The sequence below is a fragment of the Erithacus rubecula genome (genome assembly GCF_903797595.1).
Source record: "Erithacus rubecula genome assembly, chromosome: 2".
Classification (NCBI taxonomy): Eukaryota; Metazoa; Chordata; class Aves; order Passeriformes; family Muscicapidae; genus Erithacus; species Erithacus rubecula.
This window is the reverse complement of record NC_136685.1, coordinates 421,407-449,117: the sequence shown is the minus strand read 5'-3', so window position 1 is coordinate 449,117 and position 27,711 is coordinate 421,407. Positions and strand designations below refer to the sequence as shown.

The 27,711-nt window shown below is 46.6% G+C and overlaps 1 pseudogene across 1 annotated transcript; it reads left to right on the top strand.

Moving 5' to 3' along the window:
• On the top strand, positions 1–27,711 carry LOC306798278 (interferon-induced very large GTPase 1 pseudogene; annotated as a pseudogene). Its single transcript, XR_013777908.1, has 3 exons — positions 1–81; positions 20,584–20,771; positions 22,034–27,711. The product of XR_013777908.1 is annotated as an interferon-induced very large GTPase 1 pseudogene (transcript).

Sequence of the window (27,711 nt, the reverse complement as noted above, 5' to 3'; positions counted from 1 at the left end):
GCTCATTCTGAAATAGCCGGGGCTGGGTGAGCTGTGCTGGACTCGTCCCACCGCAGGAGCTGCGGGACACGCAGGGAGAAGGTCGGGCCCTGGGGATGAGCTGTGCTGTGCTGGGAGCCGGGAGCAGCAGGGAGCGGGATCTCGTTGCTCTCCTGCCTCCTGTTGCGGGTGTTTGCCACGGCTGCGGAGATGGGCGGGCAGGAGAAGAGGGCTCTGAGGGCAGCGGGCGGGCGGTGTCTGCTCCGAGCGGGGGCTGCAGGAAGCCGCCTGTGCTGGAGCCGCTTTGGGGCAGCTCGGGGGAGCCGTGTGCGCTGCGGGGGCTGAGCTGGGAGGGGGCCGGGCTCAGAGCTGGGGCCGGATGGCTGCGCTCCCCGCATGGCAGGAGCCATGGCACTGATGCCGGGGGGCTCCTGGCCCCCGAGCCGCTCCTTCGGGAGCGGGGCAGCTCCGTGGGCATGAGGGGCACGCACGGCACATCCTGCCCTGTGCCCAGCCCGGAGTCACTTCTTCCTTTTCCTCCCCGTGCAGGGAGGGTGGGATTCTCCTCTCTCACAGTCTGAGCGTCACCACCCAGAGCGCTCTGGTCCCTGGCACAGCCCCACAAAGGTGTCCGTGTTCCCAGAGCCCCTTTCCCTGGGGCAGGGCTGGGGAAAACACTCTCGGGGTGCTGTTCACATGAAACGGGTGTCACGATCCGCTCAACCCGAGCGGGAGTCGTGATGGTTCGTTCGCCCCCAAGGTTGTAAAAGAGAAAACAAGAGACTCAGATTTGTTTAGCAGCAAGCGGGGAGAGGGTCGATAAGCAGCACCCTGCAGCACCATGCCAAGCACCAGGCACAGCTACAAACAGCCCTTGGCCCGCAAGCATCCACCTGGGCCGGGCTGAGCTCCGGGTCAGGGCGAGTGATGCAATCTCAGGGCTCAGTCTCTGATGATGGTCGTGAGGTAAATCAGAGAAAACTTCAGACCGATTCTTACATCACCCCGTGACTCACGATCCTCGACAGCAGCTCTTCTTTCGTGGTGTTGTGGTGAAGTCTTCAGGGCTCGTCCGAGTTGACAGCATATCCCAGAAAATAGCGACAGAAAGTTGGACGGAATAGGAAAGTAGTAAAAAGATAAGGGAAAGGAAAAAGTAGAGAGAAAACAAAACAAATAATCAGTAAATTTTCAATTTCAATTTCTGATTACAAAAAGATAAATAAACAATTTAAATCACTGATAATAATTTTTCCGTTTCAATTTTTTATTTTATTAAAATATAATAATTTAATAATAATTTTTGAATTTTGATTTAATAATAAAAAATATAATAATTTAACAATCAATTGTAATTTGTGATTACTAAAGACAAACAAACAATTTAAATCAAATGTTAATAAATTTTCAATTTCAATTTTTGATTTAACAATAATAATTTCTTGGTTAAAATATAATAATCAGTTAACAATCAATTTTCAGTTTCAATTTCTGATTACAAAGAGATAAATAATTTTAAATCAATGTTTATAAATTTTAAACTACTTGAATCAATATTTAAAAGAGAATGCAATATAATTAAAATAAACAATCTTAATAAATGATAATAAATTTTATCTTTAATATTCATGATGCAATACAACAAAAAAAAGCAATTCTTAATTAAACTAAGCTGCATCTAATTACAATCAGACGTTTTGCCTTGTGTCAATAACTTTAGGGATATCAGTTACAAACGTTTTGTGTGTATCCAATGTATATGTTAATTGTGTCAATTGTTTCATCATTCTCCAATTTATGATGTAAAGGATTGCTGATAAAATGAAACCAATCAAGACCAAAATTAAGAGGACAATGATGGGATGAAACAATTTGTTCAGGACCCCTGTAGCAGTAGGTGACCCCCAAAGTCATTATCCCACCTCCGACGTTCTGCAACTCTTTTTACTCTTTCCAGAACACGATGTATCTCTCTGACATTGTGATGAACAGTTATTAGGGCTTTTTGTCCGTTTTTCTTGATTTTTTCCAAAATTTCAATGAAGTCTTGGTGAAGCATCAATTGCTTTACCAGTGTAAGGTTCATCCCAGTAGAAGCAGGCACTAGATGGTGGATCAATGTGTAATTGGACTGTAGAAGCTGATGAGAGGTAACTGGGGCTATAAAAGAAAAATCACATTCTGCAATTTTAGTAAAGTTGCAGACACAAAGATTTAAATGATTTTTAGTGCTCTCTACTAAATTTTCTATGTAAATACTATTACAAGCAGTTCTTAAGCATACACACCCATTGCCCATATACACCAGTATTGTTTTAGGAATCTCATTTGGATGAATTTCAAAATGACAGACATTCTGTTCTGTGTCTAATCAAACATCTTGAGCTCTGATTGCATTACTTTCACAGATAAACCCCTGTTGTTCCCGGGCAATGCAAGTCTCCAAATTAACAGTTTGCCATTTTTCACCAATTTGATGGGCCCATTCTCTATGCTCAAAAGGATAGAGAATAGCTCCATCATGATTCAGTCCTAATGCAATAACAGGGAATATTGAATGTACTGAAGCATTACATATGGTCAGTGCAAAAGCTGTGGCTATGTTTGTGATGGGATCCTAGGTGAAGTTTACTAAATCCCACCAGGACTGGAAATCTCTTTCAAAAGCAGTGTCACTATCCCAGATTATTTTCAGAATTTCAGTAAGGAAAGTGCCTTCCTCGCCTTCTCTTATAATTGAGGCAGCAACTGACTGCATCCATAAATGAGCCTGGATACAACTGAGGGCCAAAGAAATGTTATTTTGTGTGGCATCGAGTACATCAACAATCAATTTATGGTCATTTGTATTTACCTTTTCCCAATTTGGTAGTATGTTTGATAAGAACCACTGCTGGGTTCCTAAGGCTGTCAAGGATGATTGTAGTGGTTGTTGTAATTTGGTTCAATCTCCAGTTGTGGTAGCCAGTTTATTCATTAGTACTTCTGAATCAATACTATTCAAAATTCCCAATCCTGTTCCCATACACCGGTTATGTTTCTTGTTACTCATTTTTTAGAAGAATTACGCTTTCGCAACCAGGTTGTCACCTTTCAAAGGAAGTTTGTAAGAAAGGTGAACAAGCTGGCTGAACTTCTGAGATATTGCTCTGCATTGACAATTTGACTTGTTTAAGAGACCATGACGGATTAAACAGTAGCTGTTGTTGGTCAGTTTTCCTAATTACATATGGTCCAATTTCAATGATTTTTGGGCTCAGCATAACCGGTGATTGGGTGGTAGGTGTCACAACATTATCAAGTTCCCCCCAGTATTTGGAATTGTTTTTACCACACATGATCTTGTAGGAAAATTGTACAGCAGTTAAGTTTAACCAACAATTTTGATTTTGGATTTCACAAAATAGAACACGACCATGGGGTCCTGTGCCATGACTGTGCACAGGTTCAATGAGGGACCCAGCAATTATTCTGCATGTTATTGAGACATCATCACCTCGTGCTACCATGGAGGAGGGGAAAATATTGTGCTTGTCATCCAACACTAGAGGGGTACTTGCACCAAGATAAGTGATTACTGCAGTCAGTGTGGGTTTTGCCATGGCATTTATTTTGAATCTGTGAATTAGACCTTTAAAATCTGACTTATCAGCTGGGTCATTTTGCCAATTGCATTTTATGTAAATTGGTTTGGTTAGGGTAAAGTTATACCAACAGTCAGTAGATTCATCTCTGCAAAGCTTTGTGATTTCAACATTGTTGGTGCTGGGGTCCAAGGTACAATTCCCAATGTTTTTCTGGCAACAACACAATATAAAGGGAGTTTGTTTGTTACATGTCCAAGCTGTTGTAGGGCAGAGTTTCGCTGTGATGTTGGGGTGCAGATTGCTGGTAACATCTGTTTCTAGTAAATTTCTGGCAATCACAATGGTAGAAGCTTTCTCATGCAGGGCTTTTTCCCACTTTCCTGCATTCTACCTTAATTTCTTCACCAACTAAGCCAGTCAATACCCTAGTCCAGTCCTTCGTGTCCCAGCCCCAGTCATTTGCACGATATACCTCAGAGTCAGGTAGTACCACAGTTGTGAGGTTCGGGCAATGATCACTGGGGTAGGATCCTAGGGCACTGGTATACCTGATGGTTGCTTCAGACCACGGCCACTCAGCTGAGGTTTGGCCATGATGTAGTAGGATGTAGAAGAATTAGTAGTGTTGCCATGGTTGATCTGGTTTTTAAGTCCTTGGTGTTCTTTCTGTGAAAGTAAACACAACAGAGTCTGCCACCAAGCTGCAGGAGATTAGAATGATGGAATTATCCAGCAGGTGTTTATTCAAAGTTCCTTTCCCAAAGCATTGGTGGCTATCCATGCATTTTTATTCAGAGGGGTTTTTAGTGCTAATGGTATTTCTCCTATGGTAGGGAGATCCACTAGAACAGGTTGCCCAGGGTAATGTGGTAGGTTTTGGGGATTATTTGCCCCCAGTATTGTCGGGATTCGGTTTGGGGCTTTTGGACAAAAGGCAGTTATTTTAGGACATCTGTTTATTCCCCATCTATCATTTATACCTTTTATAGCTTTCCATTTCTGCAGATCCCAGCCAGCCTCGTGTGGTTTAAGAAGTCGTTTAAGAAGGCCATTTGTCCTTTCTACGATTCCGTTTGCTTGGGGGTAGTAGGGGGTGTGGAAAGTCCATTTTATTCCCTCATCTTTTACCCAATCCTGTACTACCTTAGCAGTGAAATGGGACCCGTTGTCAGATTGAATTTCCTGTGGCTTTGGGAAAGTTACAAACCATTCTTGCAATGCTTTAGCAGTGTTATTTCCTTTTGAAAGCCTCAGCTTGGACCAAGCCAGATACTATTTCCACTCCTTCCAGTACAAAATTTTTACCACCTGACTTTGTGAAAGGACCAATGTAACCTACCTGCCACACATCCCATAAGCCTTTACCTTTTCTCAAGTGCAGAGGGTCATTTTCCAAAGGATGTCTTTCCAACTGTTTTTGACATTGCTCACAGGCTGATATGCATGTTTTACACATTTGCCTGGTGACAGTCCAGCCACGGGTGAGAGCTTCCTTATACAAATCTTTTGCACCTGTGTGTTGTCTTTTTACATGCAACCATTCTAATAGGTGTTCCCAATCTTCTGTAATTTGTTCCTTCTTAAGGGGACTTAATCTGGTTCATTAATCAACTGCATTGTTCCATTCCCCAGCTGGCTTACCATCTGACTGGTGAGAAGCTACCCACCCAATAGCAAAATACCCTGAGCTTGCAATATCTAGGATTTCCTGCCACTTTTCCTTTTGCCATACTGGAATTCTGTTAACTTCCCAATCATTTTGTTGCCAAAAAGGAAGCCACTATGTACACCCCTTAAATACAGCATAAGAATCAGTGTAAATGCAAATGGGGGAAGTATTCTGCATTTCACATTGGAAAACACTCTGAACGGCTATCAGCTCACCAACCTGGGCACTGCCTTCTCCTTCAGTAATGATTTGTTCACTGGAGAAGTGTGGAGAGCAAGTGCCCTGTATTTCCACGACTTTTTCCCTCTCTTTTGGCAGAAGCATCAGTAAACAAAGAATTTGTTGATTTTTCGGGGGAAAAGGGAGGAACGACTGTGATCAATGAGGCAGGTTTATCTTGGTTGCTAGCCAAGCTCTCAGCCTCTTGTATTGCCAGATTTTTTGCAGTTCCTTCTGTTACTGAGAAGGTGTTACAGTAATGCTCTATCTGGGCATACCACTTTCTAACTGTGGCTCTCTGGGCCACCCCGTCAGGTGGAGGAGGGGTCCCAGTAGTGACCATTTTAATAACTTTGAAAGGACTTCACAATACAATAGGTTGTTGTCGTGCATTTTTTTTGATGTCTATGAGAGCCAAGCTAACAACAAAGAGTCCCTTTTCCCAAATAGTATATACTTTTTCAGCGTCATTAAAGCCACGAGAATAAAAACCAACAGGCCTAGCAGGACCTTCTGGGCCCCGTTGCCATATGTGTATTGACAATCCCGAGATGGCAAATCCTCATTCTACCTGGAAAGGATCTGAGGGGTGAATAGGACCCAGGGCCTGATGAGCTGTAGCTTCAAATATCAACAATTGCAGTGCCTCTTCCTGTGAAGGAGTCCAATCCCATTTTACCCCTTTTCTTAGCAGATTATACAAAGGTCTGGCAATAATAGAATAGTGAAAGTGTATTGCTGCCCTTCCCAAGTGAAAGCAAAGCTGTCCCTATCTTCTTCTTGTATAGGTATCATGAAAAACATGTCTTTGACATCAATAGTTGCCATGATTGAGTGACCTTTTCTTGAATTTAAGTTATTAATTTAGTCAGATTTGGGATGCTCCTGTAAGAGGGTCTGTGTTGGCATTAAGCCTGCGAAGATCTGGGGTTGTGCCATCTTGAAACTAGTTTTGCCAATCTACCTAGTGATAAACCGTTCATGGTTTCTCTGGGGATCCCCTTCTTTATCCCCAAAGTCCACCAATATTGTCTGGAAGAAGGCACTAGTTTCATCTTTTCTGATTTATTGTTGGACGGAGCAAAATATCTCACTCCTTTTGTTTTTTCTGCCTTGTCCTCGGCAAGTTTTACAGGCCCATATTTTCTACAATAGTTTAGTAGCTCTTCTGTTACTTCACTCCTTGTCCAGAGTTTACGGTCACTAGCAGGAGAATGAGATTGTGAGCCTGAAGGCTGCTGACTAGGGGTATTATTGGGAGAAAGATTCATGGAACTAAACTGTTCACTTGGATTCCCAAGAAATCCATCTAGTCTATCTATAGGAGACATAGCTGCAATGGTTTTTTGTAGAAGGATTGCTGTGGGTTTAAGCCATTCAGGGAGACCACGAATTAAGGGAGTCATAATTTCAGGCTTTACTGGTAATTGCATAGGTGATTCAGAGCCAATAATTGATTTTCTTTCGTGAATCATTTGCAAGCAGGCAGCTTTGTGAATGTTTTCTAGGAGTTGGTTAAAACTACAGGGTCTCCCCTTTCCAAGGGGTTGAGACCCCCTGCCCAATAAGCTGTGCGCTGAGTTAGGGATCACGGGGAGCATTTATCTCCTGTTGTTAAGAAAACTCCATGGCCCCAGTACCCACTGGCTTCTTGTTCTGATAATTGGATGTGGTCTCCCCCAGTTAATGACACTCAAAATACATATTCTGTCTCAGACTCATGAGGGAGTCGTCTGTATTCCTTTTTTAACTTAGCCAATTCAGTAGAAGTGTTTTGGACTTCTTTAGAGATTATATGTGGGTTGGTGTCTTCTTAATTGAGATAGTCATATTGTGTTTTAATTACAGGTTTCAATCTAGGGCAACAATATTCTCTATAATTCATCAAAGTTAGTTCCCTTTGAGGATAGATCTTTTCGATATGAGCAATTTCTTTTTCCTCTGTTTCTTCTGGTGAATCAATGTGGTCTAAACTGTGTGTTTTTGTTTTAGGGCAGTTCATAAGGAATGATTCTCATCTCTCAAAGAATTAATCTCATTCCTCAAAATATAATTGTCACTTTAATTGTTTTTGCAAAATCTCCACTAAATTCTGCAGAGAGTCAATGATTGTTTCTTCTTCACTTCTTCACTTAAGGCGAGTTTCTATAGCTGCAGTAAGACAGGCCCCCAAAACTGAGCAGAGAATGGTCTTATTTTTTGCCCAGTTTGAATTTTGTTTCATGTTGCAAGGAATGTACTCTATCAATCACATTTTCTAAATTAAACCAGTTATTGTGTGCCCAGTCTTCCCCCCCTTTGGAGGGTCTGGCATTATACTTAGCTAGTAAAGTGAAAAATGCAGCTTTATTTTTGCATCATGATTTCAAGTCATTTTGAAAGAAGGAAAGTAAAGCCACTCAAGGGAGATCAGCACCTAATTACAGCTTTTGCTGCCTACAAGCCCCTTATTTCAGGGAGGGTAGACACACAGCCTGTGCAGTACCCCTTCCTAACTTTTAGGAAGGGTTAGTACACATGCACACACACCCTATGCAGTTTTCCCCCCCTTATTTTGGGCAGGGTAGACGCACAGCCTGCGTGGTACCCCCTCCTAACCCTTTAGGAGAGGTTAGTCCACATGTCCACACAGCCTACGCAGTTTTTTCCCTTATTTCAGGCAGAGTAGACACACAGTCTGCATGGTACCCCCTCCTACCTTTTTAGGAGAGGTTAGTATCCATGCATACACACCCAATGCAGTTTCCCCCCCCTTATTTCAGGAAAGACAGACACACAGCCTGTGCAGGTTTTTTCCCTTCCTAATCTTTAGGAAAGGTCAGTTCACATATATGTAGTAATAAAGAACAATAACAGCGCAGTTCTGCCTTTTGCATCAAGAGATCTTTTGTGAATTTCTGAAGACAGAATCCTCAAACAAGTGTAGGGATGCTTTTCACTTAGGTGTGTGCAGTTTATGGGAAATCTGAAATGCCCCCCTTGCTTTCTAGTCTGGCTCACCCCTGTTGAGGTGGCCAGCTGGGTGTGGCTGGAGCAAAATGTCCTTTCCCTGTTACAGACTACACACAACCAGCAACCCTTCTGTCTGTCAGAAACCCTTCTGTGTGTCAGAAACCCTTCTGTGTGTCAGAAACCCTTCTGTCTGTCAGAAACCCTTCTGTCTGTCAGAAACCCTTCTGTGTGTCAGAAACTCTTCTGTCTGTCCGTGATGCCAATTTATGTCACGATCCGCTCAACCCGAGCGGGAGTCGTGAGGGTTCGTTCAACCCCAGGGTGCAAAAGACAAAGGCAAGAGACTCAGGTTTGTTTAGCAGAAAGCAGTAATGCAGTTCATTGTGTGCTAACAATCAAGTTCTGTGAGAGAGAGAGAGAGGGATGAAGTAAAAAGGGGAGACAGAGAGAGAAAGGATGGGATATAGCTACCAACAGATGGGACACATCCTTGTGGTTGTCCGACAAGACAAGACAAGACGCGTCTTCAATCCATTGGGGAGAAAGATATCTCGAAGTCTTCTCTCAGAAAGTCACTTTTTATAGTCCTTTTCCAAAGCGAGCGGCCTCTGACCAAAAGGTGGGAAGATTTATGGACTATTTTGTGTGGAGATCATAGCCCCATGATGCAGGTGTGGGGACAGGGTCGATAAGCAGCACCCTGCAGCACCATGACAAGCACCAGGCACAGCTACAAACAGCCCTTGGCTCACAAGCATCCACCTGGGCCAGGCTGAGCTCTGGTTCAGGGCACGTGGTGCAATCTCAGGGCCCAGTCTCTGATGATGGTCGTGAGGCAGATCAGAGAAACATCAGACCGATTCTTAAAACAGGGTGCAGGCATTCCCATGGCAGGCCCTGCTGCCAGCCTTGCTGCTTCCTGCGTTTGCTTCCAAAGCAAAACTGGATTCCCAGTTATGCCCTGAATGTGCTTAGTGCCTCTCTGCGGGCACTGACACAGTCGCTGGGGCTTTTTCCCTGTTCCTGCAGCAATGGGAAGCTGTGCAGGGACTGCCAAGGGTGTCTGGGGGCAGGATCAGGCTGTGGCTGGGCTGGAGTTCATGTTGTCCAGGGCAGCCTGTGGCTCCTGAGACTGAACCAGCATTGGCAGTGCTCCAGTGGGAGAGAATTTGGGAGTGGACTGGGCTGGGACAAGTGGTTCAAGTGGAGCTCTGCTGCCCAGGGAGCAGCTGGACATGATCCCACCGAGGGCACTTGGTGCCCAAAGTCCCTGCTGTGCTCTGCCAGCACGCCCAGCTTTCCTCTGCTGCTGAACTGCCCTTCTCTCCAGCCAGTGGCTTTTGCTGTCCTGCTGTCCCCAGTGGAGGAGAAGGGTTGGCATCCAGTGCTCCCTGGGATGGATCTGCCGTGCTCATGGGTTGCCTTCTCCTGACTGGCTGCTCTTCTCCTTTAGGATTTTGGGCCTTTCCTTCGTGGTGTTCTTCCTCCTGAGCTCTCACCTGGTTCCCATCTTCTTCTCCAAATCCTGCCGTGTGCCCCAGGCCTGCCACTGCTGCTGTGCTGTGTCCCCTGAGCTGGGGCCCTCGGCTGCTGGTGTCTGCTGGAAGCCAAGGCTGGGAGAACAGGAGCATCTGCTGTGAGGTGGGTGAGGGGAATCAGAGCACACAGCCCTTGCTCAGATTGCCCAAATCTGCAGGGATTCCTGAGGGAAACCTGCCCCTAAAGGTTCTGGAAGGGTTCAGGAGCTCTCAGATCTCTAGCTGAGTCCAAGCCTCTGGGATCAATACGTGTGCTGGTAAGAGTGTTGTGGCTGTGGTGGGATGGAGATCGCATGTTCAGAAGGACTTTTTGGAAGGATTAAATGTCTGCAGTATCCAAGTGAAGTGAGACTGGGATAATTTTCAGGTTTGTGTGACAGTGTCAAAAACCCCAAAGGTTTAAAGGCAGGTGTCCTGTAAAAGAGCCAGATCAGTTAGGGTGAGAATCATGGAATGATGGAACGGCCTGAGTTGGAAGGGACACACCAGGGTCCTGGGAGAGGCAGGATGGAGAGCTTTACTGAAATCAAAAAACTCAGATTAACTGGCTGTCCTTGGTCAACTCCATGGGTTAATATGTGTCCCAGTTTGAAGGGCAGGGGTCCGTGTAAGAGCTGAAATGAGGGATGTAGGACTCCAGACTGGCTCTTTAACATGCTGTTTATCCAAATGATACAGCAATTCACAGGTCGTGGGTGGCAAGAGCCCAGCCCACAGCCTTTTCATCCACAGCTGTGAATTCATCTGAAGCCTCCTCTAGTTCTGGTTACAATGCATTATATACTTTTAATTGCAGAGCATCTTGAAACATGGCAATCAATCTATACCCTTCACATTTTGTCTATCACAACGACGAACATTACCACATTCATGTTACTACATTCCCATAACAAAAAAGTTAGTACGTTACAGTTTAAGCTAGAAGTTGTTTTTCAGTTTTCTTGCCCTGGAAAATTCTGAGATCTTTTTTCTACTTGCAACATTGGCTTTCTTGTTTGGCTTTGAAAATAATTTTGCTTGGTAGAAACATCTTTTGTTTGAGGTGAATTTATCCTTTGCTCAGAGTCATTAAAGCCCCTTCCAACTCACCTGCCCTCTTACCCAGCAAGACTGGCTCAGCAATTCTTTTCTTCTATATTAAAACTTGCTATCATTTCTATTCCTTCTTCAGATTCTACATTAAAAGATCTTTCTGTTATACATACATATGAGACATTCCTGTCAAATCCTTATCCTTCCCAACAGCCCTGAATGTGCTTAGTTGTAACTTTGGCTGCTGCTGGATCTGAGACCAAGACACGGCACTCTGTGATCCAGATATGATCATAGATATCATATGATATAAATCTATGATAAAAGTGTTTTATTCTTGTGAATGCTCTTTAAATAGAGAGTTTGGAGTTCCCAGGCAAACACATATGACTGGTTGAGAGTTTGGATTGCTCAGCACTCCGACCAATGGCTTCTGCAGCTAAGGATGGAACTCATTGGGTGAAATCCCTGTTTGGGTTTGAATCTCTCTTGTTATTGTTCACCTAGGGGCCTGCTTATCAAACCAGGCTACTTGAATGAAATGTCTTATTTATGGCAGAATTAACTGCCCAGCTACAAGCCAGCTTGTGCTGTGACAATTCTCCATTTCTTTTTTATTAAAAAACCACAGAATGCAAAATATGCAGCTTGTTTTCTGTTATCTTACCTGCAAAGCTTCTTTGCAGGCAAGATGACATAGACAGCGTAAGGTTAATTTGAATTAAGCTTTTACCTATTTTAATAAACTTGGCTCTCCTATATGGGGATGTGTTCCATGTATTTGAAGCTGCAGTACTTAAGTTCAGGAGCTGTTGGGTATATTTACTACCCTTTGGTTTAGCATGTCACAATTTAACTGCTTAAAGATATAAATTATAGCTTAACTCTATAAACATAAAACTGGAACGTCTTCAACTGGTATTATAACTTAGTCCAATAAATAAATTAGGTAAATGATCATCACCAGATGATTATAGTGATAGGAAGTGATTTAAAATAAGCAGGTTCTGTGACTTTTCTATTATTCTCAAATGATTTAGTGTGTAAACAGCTTTTGTCATCCTGCTCTGTGGGGTCTCACCACACATTCCTCCCTGTTGTTTTTCAAATTTATGTTTTAATGTGCCATGTGCTCTTTCCACGATGGCTTGTCCTGTTGCTATTTTAGGAATACCAGTGTGGTGGGACACACCCCAGATCTCTAGGAAATGTCTTGCTTTCTGTTAAATGCATGTGGGACCATTATTGGTTTTGATGATAGAGGGGATACCTAAAGCAGCAAAGGCAAAATGCCCATGTGCAATGGCATCCCAATTCTTTTCTCCTGTGGGTACTGCAGCCCATATTGCTGATAAGACTGTATCAATTGAGACATGTACATATTTTAGACAGCCAGATTCAGGGATATGTGTTATATCAGCTTGCTGGATTTGCAAAGAACACAGTGCACAAGGGTTTACACCCATCTGCAGTGGTGCAGTGCAGCCTTGGCAGACAGTGCAGGTGTTAACAATGTTAAGAGCCTCTGTGTTTGACAGTTGACATTGCAACTGTAAGGCTTGGACACCTGGGAGGAAGAAATCATGTGACACCTTTGCTTGTGTTGGCATATGTGGTTGTAGTGCTTTTCCAGGCAGAGCAGCGAGCTTATCTGCTCAAACATCACCCTCTGTGATGAAACCTGTACATTTGTCTGACTTCTAATGTGTACTACATAATAAGGGCAACCTCTGACTTGGATAGTGAGGCATAGAGTTTTAAGTAAATTAAATAGTTGTGCATTATCAACTTATTTTAGTAATTCTTGGTCTAATCTTTGTGTGTTGTCAGCTACATATGCAGAATCAGTTACCACATTCAGAGAGGAAAATATTGAAAAGCCATAGCTACAGCCTGTAGATCTACCATTTGAGGTGATCCACTCTCATATCCCTCTAATGTCTGCCAATCACTTTCCTCTTCCATGTTACAATGGCTTTTCCTGCTCTCCCAGAGCCATCTGTAAACACTAACACCGTTTAAGGGTGTGTGGCTACTCAGAGGCTTAAGAGGGAGTGCTGTTTCCTTAAGAAATCTGTGGCTTGGTAAATGATAAGTAATCTGACCTGAGAAATCTTGTAAGGCACTTTGCAAGGCTGTGCAATTGGCCATTTAAACTGTTCTTCTGTCACAGGAATAATGATTTTTGAAGGGTCTCCAGCATTTAATTGCAAACACTTGTGATAACACTTGATAATTAACTTTGCAATTAGCTCAAGGATGGAGGGTGCCATCGTTTTGGGCTGGTGAGCAAAAACATCCATTCTAGTATGTGCAAAGAATCCGGCCAATATGAATTCCACTGCCCAATAATCCCAATAGGATGAAAATTGACAATGAGGATATATACAGTGAGACACACCTCTGGGCATATCCAGTGGACTTGTCTGTTGTGGCTTGCTCTATTGTCTCAAGAGCAGCTTTTACCTCTGGATTTAGTTTCCTGGGAGAGGTTAACTCAGGATCACCCTTTAAAAGGTTGAATAAATGTGCTAATTGTGAGTCAATTAATCCTAGATATTGTTGGACCCAACTGATAGTCCCCAAAAGTTTCTATGCATCATTTAGAGTTTGAATCTTTGTTGAAAATTGAATAGTTCATGGCTGTATGGTCTGATTCATTATTTTGAATCCCAAATATTTCCAGGATGCTTGCTGCTGCTTTTCAGGTGCTACTTGCAGCCCAAATTTTTTCAATGCTTGCAACAGGTTTGGCTGAATCTCTGAAAGTTCACCTTTTGTTTGGGTTGCTACCCAAATATCATCCATACAATGGTAGCAGTATGCCCCTGGAAATTATTCTCTCACAGATGAGAGTGCTTGTGCCCATAACACTGACAGATAGTTGGACTGTTTTTTATGTCCTGCAGCATAACCACTGGAGGGCACTGTAAAACCAAACTAAGGGGCATCATCTAGGTGTAAGGGAATAGTAAAAAAGACAATCTTTCAAGTCCACAATCAGGATCTCCCAGGAGACAGGTATCATTGTGGGGGATGGCATACCAGGTTGCAAAGCACCCATGCTTTCCACTACCAAATTAATTTTTCTGAGATCATGGAGCAACCTCCACTTACCATATTTCTTTTTTATGACAAATACTTGAGTGTTTCAAGGGCTCATAGATGGTTCTATGTGTCTTTGAACCAGCTGTTCCTGTACCAGGGTTTTGAGGGCGTGTAGTTTCTCTTCTGCAAGGGGCCACCATGGAATCCACATTGACTGAGTTGCAAGCTATTTCAGAGCAAATGTGGGATCCTTTTTGTCCTCTAATACAATAGCACCCGTAAAAAATCTGCCCCCACCTGGACTCCACATGCACACAACACATCCCTTCCCCATAAATTCATATTTCCTGCAATAATGTATGGCCAAATTGTACCTGGCTGTCCTTTATCATTTTTGATCAACACAGGATTATCGCTTAAATAGATTTGTGTGGTCCCTCTGATGCCAGCAACAGTAGATCCTGCAAGTGTAGAAGGCCATGATGAAGGCCATTTGTGAACAGAAATGACAGTGACATCAGATCCTGTGTCAACCATCTCCCTGACCTTTATCTGCAAGGATTTATCCTCTGGCATAGTAACAACACACTCTGTAATAGGTCTATCATTACCTATGACCTGACTCCTGTGTACCTCTGGTTGTCCTGTTGATCCAAAGCCTTGGCCTCCTTGTTCCCCAGAATCTGCGCTGGGGACACAAGACTTAAAGACTTAAAGACTTAAAGTTGAGCAATCCTGGCTTTTGCAGGAATAGTTACAGGTGGAGTAGGGGTTGATACCATGGCATGTATTTGTCCTGTAAAATCTGCATCTGTAACCCCAGGGTACACAAATACACCTTGCAGGGTGGCACTGGATCGCCCCAGAAGGAGGGAACTTAGTCCTTTCCCTGTGGGCCCCTGGCCTTGAGGGGGACTTTATGTATCTCTAATGAGTCTATGGTTATTGGGGCTGAGGTGTAAACATCCAGGCCAGCTGATGCCCTTGTCCTTGCTGCGAGCTGGTCACAAAGGCTTGTGCTGGGGCATGAGAAAATGCTTCGGTCATCACGTGGTTCTCCTCTGTGCTCAGTTTCTCATCTCCCTGATCCTTAAGAAGTTGACCATTAATATGATACTTTGTTTTGCCCACCTTGGTTGCATATCTGGGTTTTCCACATTGGTCACAGGTTGAATTTACAATACCCTGTCCTTGAGCCTTCTTCTGTGAAGCAAATTTTTTGGGACAGTTGGCTTTCACATGGCCTTGTTTTCTACAATTGTAGCAGTGTAGTGTAAGCTTTCCCAGAGCTGCAAAAGAATTGGCTAACATATCCATGTTATGCAATCCAGTTCCAACCTTAGCACATGCATTAATAATTTCTCCTAGGGTGGATTTTCTTTGGGTAATGCATTTATAATTTTTCTACAGTCCTCGTTTGCATTTTCTCATGCTAGTTGCAGCAATACATGATTCCTTGCCTCGCTATTTGCATTTAGTTTTCCCATATCATCCTGCAAATGTGCTATGAACTATATGGATAATTCATTGGGGTTTTGTCTTAACGCTTGAGTATCTTTGGGTTGGCATAGACATGTTTGTGACCTTCTTTAGGGCTTGCATCCCGAATTCTTTTGCTTGGGTTAATATTGAAGAGTTCAAGGGAGCTTGGGTTTGTGGATCCTCCATGGAGCATAGTCCCATGAGCTGTGGGACTCCTGTCCCAAAGCATGGATGCTGCTGTGAAAGTCTCGAGTTTTTTTAGCTCCTGTTCCTCAGCATATGATCTCCAGGCTGATACAAACATCATATATTGCACTGGAGCACAAATTTAGCAATTTGTTTTATATCATAGGGTATTAGATCATTAGCAGTTATGAATCTGAGCATGTTTGCAACAGCAGGGCACCCCAAACAGTGTTTAGCAGCTAGTTGGTGTAATTCTGAGAGAACTTGCCAATTAAATAGTACATATTTATCAGGGGTAGTTCCACTACCTCGTATGACTGGGAATGCCATAATTGTCCCCTCCAGCTTTTTGCTAGTCCTGGTGATGAATATATAGGCACAGTAATTAGTCCAGCTCCCTCCAAATCCCCAGTTTCCATCACCTTTTGTTTTACCTCCATCCAGAAAATAACTGGGTCATGAGTAGACATGACTGAAACATCGAAGGGGCTGGAGCTGACGCTGGCATTACTGCAGGTGTATCCTCCCAGGGTTGGCAGCAAGGGGAAGACTTGTGTTCCCTTCCTGGGTGTCTTGGGTGTCCATCAGTGGTGTGGTTTCTTGGGACTGTTCCAGTCTCAGTGGCTGATGTGATGAGGCTGTAGGCACTGTGGTAACAGCAGGATCAGGGCTGATGCTCAGAGTAGGAGAAGTGCCTAGGGCTTTGGTGTTGGTATTTCCAGGTTCTGGTGCACTTCTGGGTGTGTCGCAGGGAGCCTGTAGTGAGATGTCATCTCTTGGCAGTTGTCAGCAGGCATTTCCATAGTGACTTGCAGTGGAGGCACATCTCCTTGAGGCTGGACAGCACCCCACGGAGGCTGCATCAGGGCTGAGACCCTTCCCCATGGAGGCTGGATCGGGGCCAGAGCTGTGCCTCACAGAGGCTGGAACAGAGCCAGAGTCCCATCCCACCAAGGCTGGATTGGAAGTGGAGCCACACCCCACCAAGGCTGGGCCAGAGCCAGAATCCCATCTCACCAAGACTGGATTGGAAGTGGAGCCACACCCCACAAAGGATGGGTTGGAGGCAAAGTCACACCCCACAAAGGAGGCAGGGTTTCTTTTTCCCCACTGGTGGCCATGTGGTCACGGCTTTTCCGGAGGTCCTAGCACATTACTGGGTGCATCCACAGCAGCTTGGGATGGCACAGGGCACTCTGAGCCAGCACAGCAGTCTGGCTGCACTGGCACAGGCTCTTTTTCACCAACAGTCAAGAGTTTGCTGCTCAGTGGAGTCTCTCTGGCAGCGGTGGGCTGTTTACCCACCACTGGGACTTGTTCCCCTGCTTGCCAGATTGTCCCCTCCAGCACCACAGCCTACTGGAGTCTCTGTGCATGGAGAAGGTACACAATCCACCACGCCACTGCTCGTTGGGGATCAGCCCTGTTTCATGCCACCACTCTTGCCTATATCCAGCAACCACCCTCCATTCTACTCCACAATTCACATTTTTATCAATTTTAAGATGAGCCTCCAAGATTTTAAAACCTTGATTGCATTTTGTTCGGCTTTTAAAGTGGCATCTACTATTTGTTCCCCAATTCTAATCCAATTATTCATGTCTAATGCAGTCTCTTTAGTTGGTTCTACACCTTGGTGTTTTGTCCATGATATTAAATCTAAAATAGTTTCGTCCTCATACTCTATGTTCCATTCATTTAAAACCTCAATCCATACCTGGACAACTGGTTGTTCTTCTGCAGAGATGTATCCTCCATATCTTTGGTTGATTTTTCTTCTAGTTTTCAGATTTTCTGCTGTAGGTAAGGGTCTCCTCACCTCGGTTTCTGCTGTCTCTCTAGCTGTGTTTCCCCATCTCTTTTGGAGCTGAATGGATTGCCCATTCTCAGGCGTTTCTCCCAACTCTTGGTTGCTGGTTCCCAGTCTCTTTGGATGTGAATGTTTCCTGGCTCTTGGCCGTGTTTTGTCTCTCCTGCTTTTTGTGCACGTTATGGCTAAATCAGATCATGGCACGGTCACCAGATGTAATGCTGGCTGGTGCCAGGGCCAAGGCAAACACCTGGCACTTTATGATTGGTGTTACAAACACAGTTTACTCTTGTGAACTCTCCTTAAATAGAGAGTTTAGAGTTCCTGGGCAAAAACATATGATTGGTTGAGGGTTTGGATTACTCAGCTTTCTGGCCAATGGCTTGTAGAGCTTAGGATGGAACTCACTGATTAAATCCCTGTTTGGGTTAGAATCTGTCATATTATTGTTCACCTAGGGGCCTATTTATCAAAGCAGGCTACTTATCAGGCTACTGATAAAAGCAGGCTACTACCAATCTCTTATTTATGGAAGAATTAACTGCCCAGCTACAAGCCAGCTTGTGCTGTGATACTTAGTGCTCTCTGTGGCACTGACACAGTCACATGAGGCATTTCCCCCGTTCCTGCAGCAATGGGAAGCTGTGCAGGGACTGCCAAGGGTGCCTGGGGGCAGGTTCAGGCTGTGGCTGGGCTGGAGTTAATGTTGTCTAGGGTGGCCTGTGGCTCGTGAGACTGAACCAGCAGTGGCAGTGCTCCAGTGGGAGATAATTCGGGAGTGGACAGGACTGGGACAAGTGGCTTCAAGTGGACAAGCTCCAGGAGTGACCCTGAGCCAGCAGTTCCCTTCCTGAGCAGCTGTACTGCACCCGGGCTCTGTGCTGCGGTCCAGGGCTCTGCTGCTCTTCTTCCCAGGATGTCACCACCTTCCTGGAGAGGCGTCCAGCAGGGGATGTCCCCAGGGGCACAGACACGTCCCTTAGCGGCGGGTGACTTCAGCTCTGGGGATTTCCAGCTCTCCTGTGGGGTCACTCTTCAGGCAACATGGGGATAAAGGACAGAAGCCTCCTACAACGTTCCACAGAGAGCAAATCCTTTATTATAGCACAACACTCTGCCAAAGGTGCCACTGGCGAGACCTCCCTTGAAGACACAGGGATTTATATGGGAAAGGCAGGGGGAGGGGTAGAGCAACAGAGTAAATAGTCCAAGGGCCCAAAACTGAAAAAGAGAAAAAGACCAACGGGGTAAAGGCTATTTACATGAAGAAACACAGCACTATGGGTGTAGCTTTCTACTCCACCAACTGTAAGAGGACTCCCTTGGGAGGCACATCTCTGGAGAGTCTTTCAGATAATTTTTGGCCCCCAGGCCTCTGTTGGGGGTTGTTTTTTTCCCTTTTATCTATTTTTCCCATTGTCATCCTAAGAAGCTTGTAGGCTACACCCTAGCAGAGATAGCTAGTGACAGGGAAAGGGGAGAAACTCCTGTCCCTTTTTTTTAGACTTTTGTTTTTTTGGAAGTTTCTCTCATAGGGTAGGGGGAGAAGGGTGAGAACACTGAGAGACCAGGATGGCAGGTGTCTTGGGTTGCAATACAGGATGTGACCAACAGTATGTATTCTATCACCATTTGTTGAGACCAGTGGCATCTATTAAAAAGCAAGTGGGGCAATCATCTTTATCTTTCCACAACCCATCCTTCCTCCAAGGAGGTATCTTCTGCTAATGGCCCATTGAGTCCCAGTGCATGTCTGATAAAATTACATCATCCCACTGGGAGATGCTCCACCCAGGGGGAGGAGCCAAGCCTTTCCTACCCAGAGAAAAACTGAGGTTTGGAAGACCAAGATAGCCCTTTTTCTACTGGATTCCAGAGAAAAACCAGACCTTTCCACATCATTCCTGGACCTTCAGAGGGAAACTGCACCTTCTCCAGGAGCACTGCTCCAGCTGAACTACATCTGCCACTGCAGGAGGATGCAGCCACCATTTAATGGGACTGCTGCCACCACCCTGACTGACTGAGAGTGTCAGCTTGGATTCTGACTCTGTTCAGCATTTTGGGTTTTTTCTTTGTAATACTGTATTTCTATTTTAATTTTCCTAGTAAAGAACTGTTATTCCTAATTCCCATATTTTTGCCTAAGAGCCCCTTAATTTCAAAATTACAATAATTTGGAGGGTGGGGGTTTACATTCTCCATTTCAAAGAGAGTCTTCTGCCTTTCTTAGCAGACACCTGTCCTCCAAATCAGGACAGCAGGTAAAGGAGAGGAGGGGGCAGCTGCGCTCACTCTCTCTGTCACTCGTGGAGTTGGAGGAAGACAGCCAGTGCTACTACCTAACAGCCCTGGGCCATCACAACACCAGGACTCATGTTCTCTCCTGTCAGACATCTCACTGCAGCCCTCCCATTTCAGCCTGCTACCTCCAGGCACCCTGTGAGCACTGTGACCTATACCATGAACGGGGGAGTCTCTCCTCCATCCCTCTCCTCTCCCACCCAGGCTGCCACTGCCATCACCCTAGTCCTCCCACAACTGCACAGGACTTGCCCTGCTCCACCTCTGGTAACTGAGAACAGGAAGAGGGTGTCTGTGGTCAAAAAGGACAGGAACTGAGTTACTGTTCTGTTTGCTATTAATTTTAATACCTGCTGCTCCTTTCATTTGTCTCATTAGATAAATTATTTAATAACTGTTATCCCTACCCTCATATCTTTGCCTGACAGCCCCTTAATTTCAAAATTATATTACTTGGAGGGAGGGTAGTTTCTTAGCACACCTTCACAGGAGAGCAGGGTGCTCCTGCACTGAGGGCTTATTGCCCTCCACAGCTCTGCTGTCCAGGGAGCAGCTGGACATGTGCCCACCGAGGGCACTTGGTGCCCAAAGTCCCTGCTGTGCTCTGCCAGCACGCCCAGCTTTCCTCTGCTGCTGAACTGCCCTTCTCTCCAGCCAGTGGCTTTTGCTGTCCTGCTGTCCCCAGTGGAGGAGAAGGGTTGGCCTCCAGTGCTCCCGGGGATGGATCTGCCGTGCTCATGGGTTGCCTTCTCCTGACTGGCTGCTCTTCTCCTTTAGGATTTTGGGCCTTTCCTTCGTGGTGTTCTTCCTCCTGAGCTCTCACCTGGTTCCCATCTTCTTCTCCACACCCTGCCGTGTGCCCCAGGCCTGCCACTGCTGCTGTGCTGTGTCCCCTGAGCTGGGGCCCTCGGCTGCTGGTGTCTGCTGGAAGCCAAGGCTGGGAGAACAGGAGCATCTGCTGTGAGGTGGGTGAGGGGAATCAGAGCACACAGCCCTTGCTCAGATTGCCCAAATCTGCAGGGATTCCTGAGGGAAACCTGACCCTGAAGGCTCTGGAAGGGTTCAGGAGCTCTCAGATCTCTAGCTGAGTCCAAGCCTCTGGGATCAATACCTGTGCTGGTAAGAGTGTTGTGCCTTTGGTGGGATGGAGGCTGAATGCTCAGAAAGATTTTTTGCAAGGAATAAATGTCTCGAGTATCCAATGAATGAAGAGTGAGAAGATTCTTGGTGCTGTGCAACAGTGTCACTAACCCCAAAGATTTCAAGACAGGTGTAAAGTTGAAGGTTTGCAGGCACTTTTCCTCTTGTCACCAGCGATTTTAAGTTCAGTGGCTCCATGGTGGCTGTGGCTGAGATGGCCACCAGTGGTCATTTGGCTGATGAGACCCTCTATGTTAATGAGCAGCAGATCACAGAGGGCACATCTCTGAGTCAGTTCCCAAGTTCTCCAGTCTCTCCCCTAAAGGGCCACCAGGATGCCCCAGGCACAGCTGTGGGCAGGGACAACGTGGATTTTCCCAAGTGTGCCAGGAAGCAGCTCCTGGGAAGAGGCGTGAGTGGGGTGAGGGAGGGGCTGCTCTGGCAGCTGGAGCAGGAGCACAGGTCAGAGCCCCTGTGGCCATGCTGGGTGTGGGTGGAGTGTGTCTGGGGAGTGTGGGGTGCCATGGGGGGAGTGGAGTGTGTGAGCACTGCCTGTGGGTGCTGGGAGCAGCAGGCTGGGCCAGGCAGAGAGCAGGGCAGGCGTGGGGCTGGGCAGAGGGTGCAGGATGCAGGCAGGGCTGTTGGGTGGGCAGAGGGGCTGTGCCAGTGCTGCAGGGAGCCAGGAATGCCCCAGGTGTGTGCACTTGTGGATGGAGGAGTTCAGCTGGGAGGATGTGGGTGATGGTGAAGGCAGGACATTGTCCAGGGCAGGTTGTGAGATTGAGTGAGAGGGTGTGTGTGTGTGTGTGTGTGTCTCTGATCTGTATCTATCTGTCTTTGTTTGTGTCTCTGTGCATCCTTGTTGTCTCTGGGATCCACACTCAGCTTCAGGGTTGATCCTGCACACAGGAAAGCAGCAGGCACATCCAGGCTGCTGGGAAGGACACCCTGGCTCTTGTGCCATCCCAGGCCGGGCTCCAGCAGCTGGGTGGGAGCAACCCCAGGGCTGCAGCTGCTGCAGAGCCTCTGCCAGGAGGCCGGGGCCTCTGACAACACCTTAGGGAAAGTCTCTTTGCTTCCTCCACAGCCATGGCCTCACAGGAGGACACACAAGAGGGGGATGCAAAGGCCCAGCTCCTGGCAGAGGAATTTTGGAAGGAAGGACTGGATCCTGGATACTGGCTGCCCAAAATGTCTCAGATCCTGGGAGTCAAGTGCAGAGAGGCCTTGCAACATCTGGAATATGAAGACTACCTGAAGCTGGAGTGTGAAACACGGCAGCCATGGGAGAAAAGGGCACTCCAAAAACTCTTGAAAATAACAGATGACAAAACGGCCTTTAAAGAGCTGCAGAAGGACCACATAAAGAAGACAAAGCAAAGGCAAGAAGTGGCCAAACAAGCCCTGAATAATCTGACAGAAATGATCAACAGCAGCAGCCACAGCCAGGAGGAGCTGAGGGAGCAAACAGAGACTCTGTGGCGAGCCATGGAGATTCCCAAAGAGTTCTGGCCATCACCAGAGGAACCCTTGGCAGAAATGCTGGAGAGCATCCATAAGCAGCTGGAGCAGCAGCAGGAGCTGTCAGCAGGCAGGAGGGAGAACATCCCTGACACCGAGGTGCTGAGGCGGGCGTCGGGGGGACTGGCCCTGCAGGGCATCTACAGAACCAGCAGGGCTGGAGATGTGCTGGCAACACGAGAGCAGCTCCTCAGGGTTCCTGAGGGATTCCAGCTCGCTGGTCCAGAGCAAGGATCTCTGCTTGAGAGCAGGGAGTTCTTCTCTTTTGCAGCAGAATCCACTTTCACCAAGTCCATGGAGCAGCTGGGGTTCAGCATGACCGTTTCTGCCAAATCTGCATTCTGGGGGATTAATGTGGGAGAGGGTGTAGATCACAACATCTCCTTGCAGTCACAGGACACCCATGAGTCCCACTCTGAGCAGAGCTACTTTTGCACCACCAAGTTCCAGTACATCCCCCTGGCCTCGTGCTACTTCCAAAGGCATCAGCTTCGCCTCTCGGATGCGGCTCTGAGGGAGCTGCAAGACATGGAGCAGATTTTAGGAGTCACTGGGAAAGAGGACAACCCCACTTTTGTGAAGATGTGTGAGAGCTTCTTCAGCAGGTTTGGGTTCCACATATACCAGGGTCCCCTCCACTTTGGGGGGATATTCTGGTGGAAGGCGTCCACAGAAGGATTCCGACCCGAGCAGTGGGAAGAGGTGAAGCGACAAACGTCTGCAGCACTGAACAGCTTTGTCAGGAAGAGCTATGGTGACTTTCTGGGAAGTGCTGCAGGGGTCCTGGATGTTTCCACATCCATCTCACAGTCTTCTGTCCTGGGAAAAGCTGGAGACAGTTCCCATACAGCCATTCAGCTCTACATGATAAACACAGGGGGCCCAGCCGACACAACTTCTCTTCCTCAGTGGAAAACGGGGCTGGTGTCTGATAACACAACGTGGCGCGTTATCGACCGTGGCTTGGAGCTGATCCCAGTGTGGGACACCCTCCAGTGCAATCACAGTGGGGATTTTGAGTCTGTTGGTCAGATGAGCAAAGCCCTCAGGGATGCGTACAAAGCACTGACAAATGAGAGCATTGGCACCATTTTTGGAGAGGAACTGGGCAGTGCAGTGCAAGAGGCCAGAGATTTCATGGACACTGTGAAGACCTGGGAGGTGACAGTGGATGAAAGAAAGCTGCTCTTGCTGACAGAGCTAAAAGATGATCTGTATGCAAAGAGCAGGAACCACAGTGTGTGGAACAACATGTGCCTGTCAGACAAATCCCTGCAGGATTTCCTGGTGAACACCGTGCGGAGCTGCCAGGAGTCACCTCCAGAAAACATCACCTTTATCAAGGCAATGTTGAGAAGCCTCCTGGATCCTCATATCTACTTTGTCAAGGACTTCCCTGAGGCTTCCTTCATTATGAAATGGATCTTCCAGACTGAGCCGCCGCTTCCCAGCTCTCCTGAAATCTCTGAGATTGAAGAACTCACTAAGACACTGCAGCAAATGCAGGAGCACATCTATGCTGTCACGTATGGAGCAGGAACCTCTGATTCTGCTGTTCATGAAGCAAAGATCAAAGCCAGCCTGACCAGCAGCCTCGCCATTTATTCCTTACTCCAGTCTCTCCAAGAATGGGATGAGAAGGACATGGAACAGTTGGAGCTCTTGATTGTGACCAGCACAGGGTACCAGGTGGAAAGCAGCACTTTTCAGCACCTCTCTGGACACACAGAAAATCAGTACATGGCCAAGGAAATGGAAGAAGCATATGAGGAGGATGTCCTGAAGGAGCAGGATGCTGAGAGAGCTGAGGCCTCCCTTCTGCTGGTGGGTCTGAGTGTGACACCAGAAAGTCAAAAGCTGTCCCCTGAGCAGAAGAGGGAGCGTTTAGTTTTCATGGAAGATCACATGAAAGGTTTGTGGTCCACATGGATAAAGAATCTCCTCCAAAGGCACAGTGCAGGCACAGACTGGGAGAGGCTGGAACAGGACTTGCATTCCTTGATCAGTGGATGCCTGGATGACAAATGGGATGGACAGAGGATGCAGAACATACTCGGTGACCTGAAAGACACTCTTGCAACACCTGACCCACAAAGTCAGTCCCAATGCAAGTCAGAAAGCAGCCAATCCAAAGCATATGGAGCCATTGCAAACCAGGAATTCCTTCAGTTGCTCAAGCGCCTTGGACTTGAAAATGACTATCCAAGAAAAATGGGGATGGGAGATTTCCACAACATCTGCAAGACATTTCTGCTGGATAGCCAGCCCAGCAAGGACAAGGAACTGCCATTACACTTCTTGCAAAAGCTGTTAAATGTGGTGAGATACCTCAGTTGTTGGAAAGAGAACAACCCAGGCCTTGCACCCATGCCACAAATCCGAAAGCAAAGACAAGAACAATCAGTCTCCTTTGAAAACTTTCATGGCCATCTGTTGGGAGGAGCCCCTGAATGTGCAAGCAGGGACTGCCATGTGCACCCCATGGACCTGCAGATGGCCATTTTCCATTGTGCTGATGACTTCCTGAGACAGACCATTGCAACCAAGCTGGCCTTCTGCCAACTGGCGCTGCCTCTGCTGCTGCCCAACCCGGGCACTGCACACATCGAGTTCCTGCTCTACGCCCTCAGCCAAATCCAAAGGAGCTGGAAAGAGACAGAGAAGTCAGGAAAGCAGGCCCAAACAAAGGGTTACAACAACAAACTCATCTTCCAGGCACAGACTCCCATCGTGTCCTTCATCCGCATTGGCAGCTCGGCCTCCTCTTCCAAGTCTCAGCTCCTGAACGCTCTGCTGAGCAAACGCAAACACGACACTTTCTTCCACCGCCACTGCAGAGGCAGCACCAGAGAGCGTTTGCTGGTGGAAGGGGTGGTGGAGATGGCCTGGTACTGCCCCCGTGGAAGCCCTGATGACACCTTTGAGAGCTGCGTGGCTTTCTGTAACCTGCATGGAGACGCCAGGGATCACGGAGCACAGCTGCAGTTCCTGCAGGACATATCTGCTGTCAACGTGGCTCTGGTGTCTGAGTTGGAGCACATGGACGACAGGGGGAAAGAGATTCTGCAGGACCTGTGGGAGTCACAAAGACCTTTGATTTGTCTTCGCACAGAAGAAGAGAACATTGCAACTGGAAAATCCAGCAAAACCATAACAATAGGCATGAAGAAAAGAGATGAAACAGAATTGATGGAGCAGCTGACCAAAATTATCAGGGATCTCCTGGAAGGGTCTAATCCATGTTTCAGCCTGGATGCCTGTGCAGACAAAACTCACCAGCACGGCTTAGTGGTGGATGCAGATCAACCCGCATGTGTGACAGCCAAAGCAAAGGCAGAGGAGCTGGTGGACCTTCTGAAGAAAGAGAAGCTGTCTGAGATCAAATCCAAGCTGCTTCCACTCCAAGGAAAACTGTGGTACCAGTGGTGCAAAAAGGACAAAGAACTCACTCGCCTGGAGGAGAAGGGGAATAAGAGCATTGATTATCATCGCAGCCAAATTGAAAATGAGAAGAAAGCAATAAGAAGAAAGCAACTTGAGCAAGCTTTTCCTCTCAACTTGCTGATGAAATCCTTCCTTGGCTTTCTCCATTCTCAGCCAATAGACACCAAGAAATATTTCCTGCAGTGGATGAAGGTCTTTATGGACGAGCTATCCTGTGGTCGCATTGAAGAACTGAGGAGAAACTATCACAAGTTATGGACTGAAATCCTGACACAAAAGAAAAACCAGGAAAAAACACAGCTGAATGCTTTGTTGCTGAGTTGCATGGATGCCATCTCTGGTGAAATCAACGATTCATCCATTGGCCTGGAGCACTTTCTGAGGGAAGTAGGGCAGATTTATGAAGCTCTGGAATTAATGAACTCCAAGAAAGAAAGTTTTGCCAAACTGCCAGAAATTGCAGCAGAGCTGATGGTTTCGGGTTATCCTGTGGAGCTGATGGATGGGGACGCTTCTTACCTGCCCCTGCACTGGGTGGGAGCAATCTTTGACAGCTTAATTGAGAGGCTGGGGGACAAACGAGTGTTTGTGCTCTCCGTGCTCGGCATCCAGAGCACAGGCAAGTCCACCCTGCTGAATGCCATGTTTGGTCTGCAGTTCAACGTCAGCGCAGGGAGGTGCACCCGTGGGGCCTTCATGCAGCTCATCCCAGTGGGTGAGGAGCTGCAGCAAGACTTGGGCTTTGATTTTGTGCTGGTGGTTGACACAGAGGGACTTCATGCCATTGAGATGACCAACAAACAGTCGCTGAACCATGATAACGAGCTGGCCACCTTTGTCATTGGTGTTGGCAACTTGACTGTGATCAATATCTTTGGAGAAAACCCATCAGAAATGCAAGATGTTCTCCAGATTGCTGTGCAGGCTTTCCTGAGGATGAAGAGAGTCAATCTTTCCCCAAGCTGCCTCTTTGTGCACCAAAATGTGGGAGAAGCAACTGCCAAGGAGCAGAACATGGAAGGACAAAGGCGTTTGCAGGAAAAGCTGGATGAAATGACCATGTTAGCTGCCCAGCAGGAATGCTGTGACATCTCGTCCTTCAGTGATGTCATTGGCTTTGATGTGAAGACCCACATTCACTACTTTGCTCACCTGTGGGAAGGAAACCCCCCGATGGCACCACCCAACCCCACCTACAGCCACAACATCCAGCAGCTCAAGAGAAAAATCCTCCAGGCTGCCAAACAGCAGTCCCAGGGCAGGATTTTGAAGCTCTCGAGCCCGAAAGATCGTATTGGTGACCTCTGGAATGCTTTGCTGAATGAAAACTTTGTTTTCAGCTTCAGGAATTCCCTGGAGATTGCGGCATACAGGAAACTGGAAAGTGCCTTTAGTCAGTGGACCTGGAGACTGAAGTGTCACTTCTTGGATGTCCAGATGAGACTGAGAAACAGAATTCAGAATGGGGACTTGCAGAATGTCACCAGAAAACACCTTGAAGGGCTGGGGGAGGATAGAAGTGATGCCATTGAGAAAGAAGTTGAAAAGTATTTCAGGGAAGACAAAGACCATGAGACACTGGTTCAGTGGAAATCAAGCACAGAGCTGAAGCTTAAAGAATTAAAAGAGTTTCTTCTTCATGAAATAAAAAGGAAATGTGAGAATCTTATTGAGCTACAGAAGGAGCAGAATAAATTGGATGCAAATCTGAGCCCAAGGGCCAAGTCAAGGGCAAAGTCAGCACTGAAATCACCCCTTGGCTCAGGTTCTGTGAGACAAGAAAGGGCTGTTGGAGCGTGA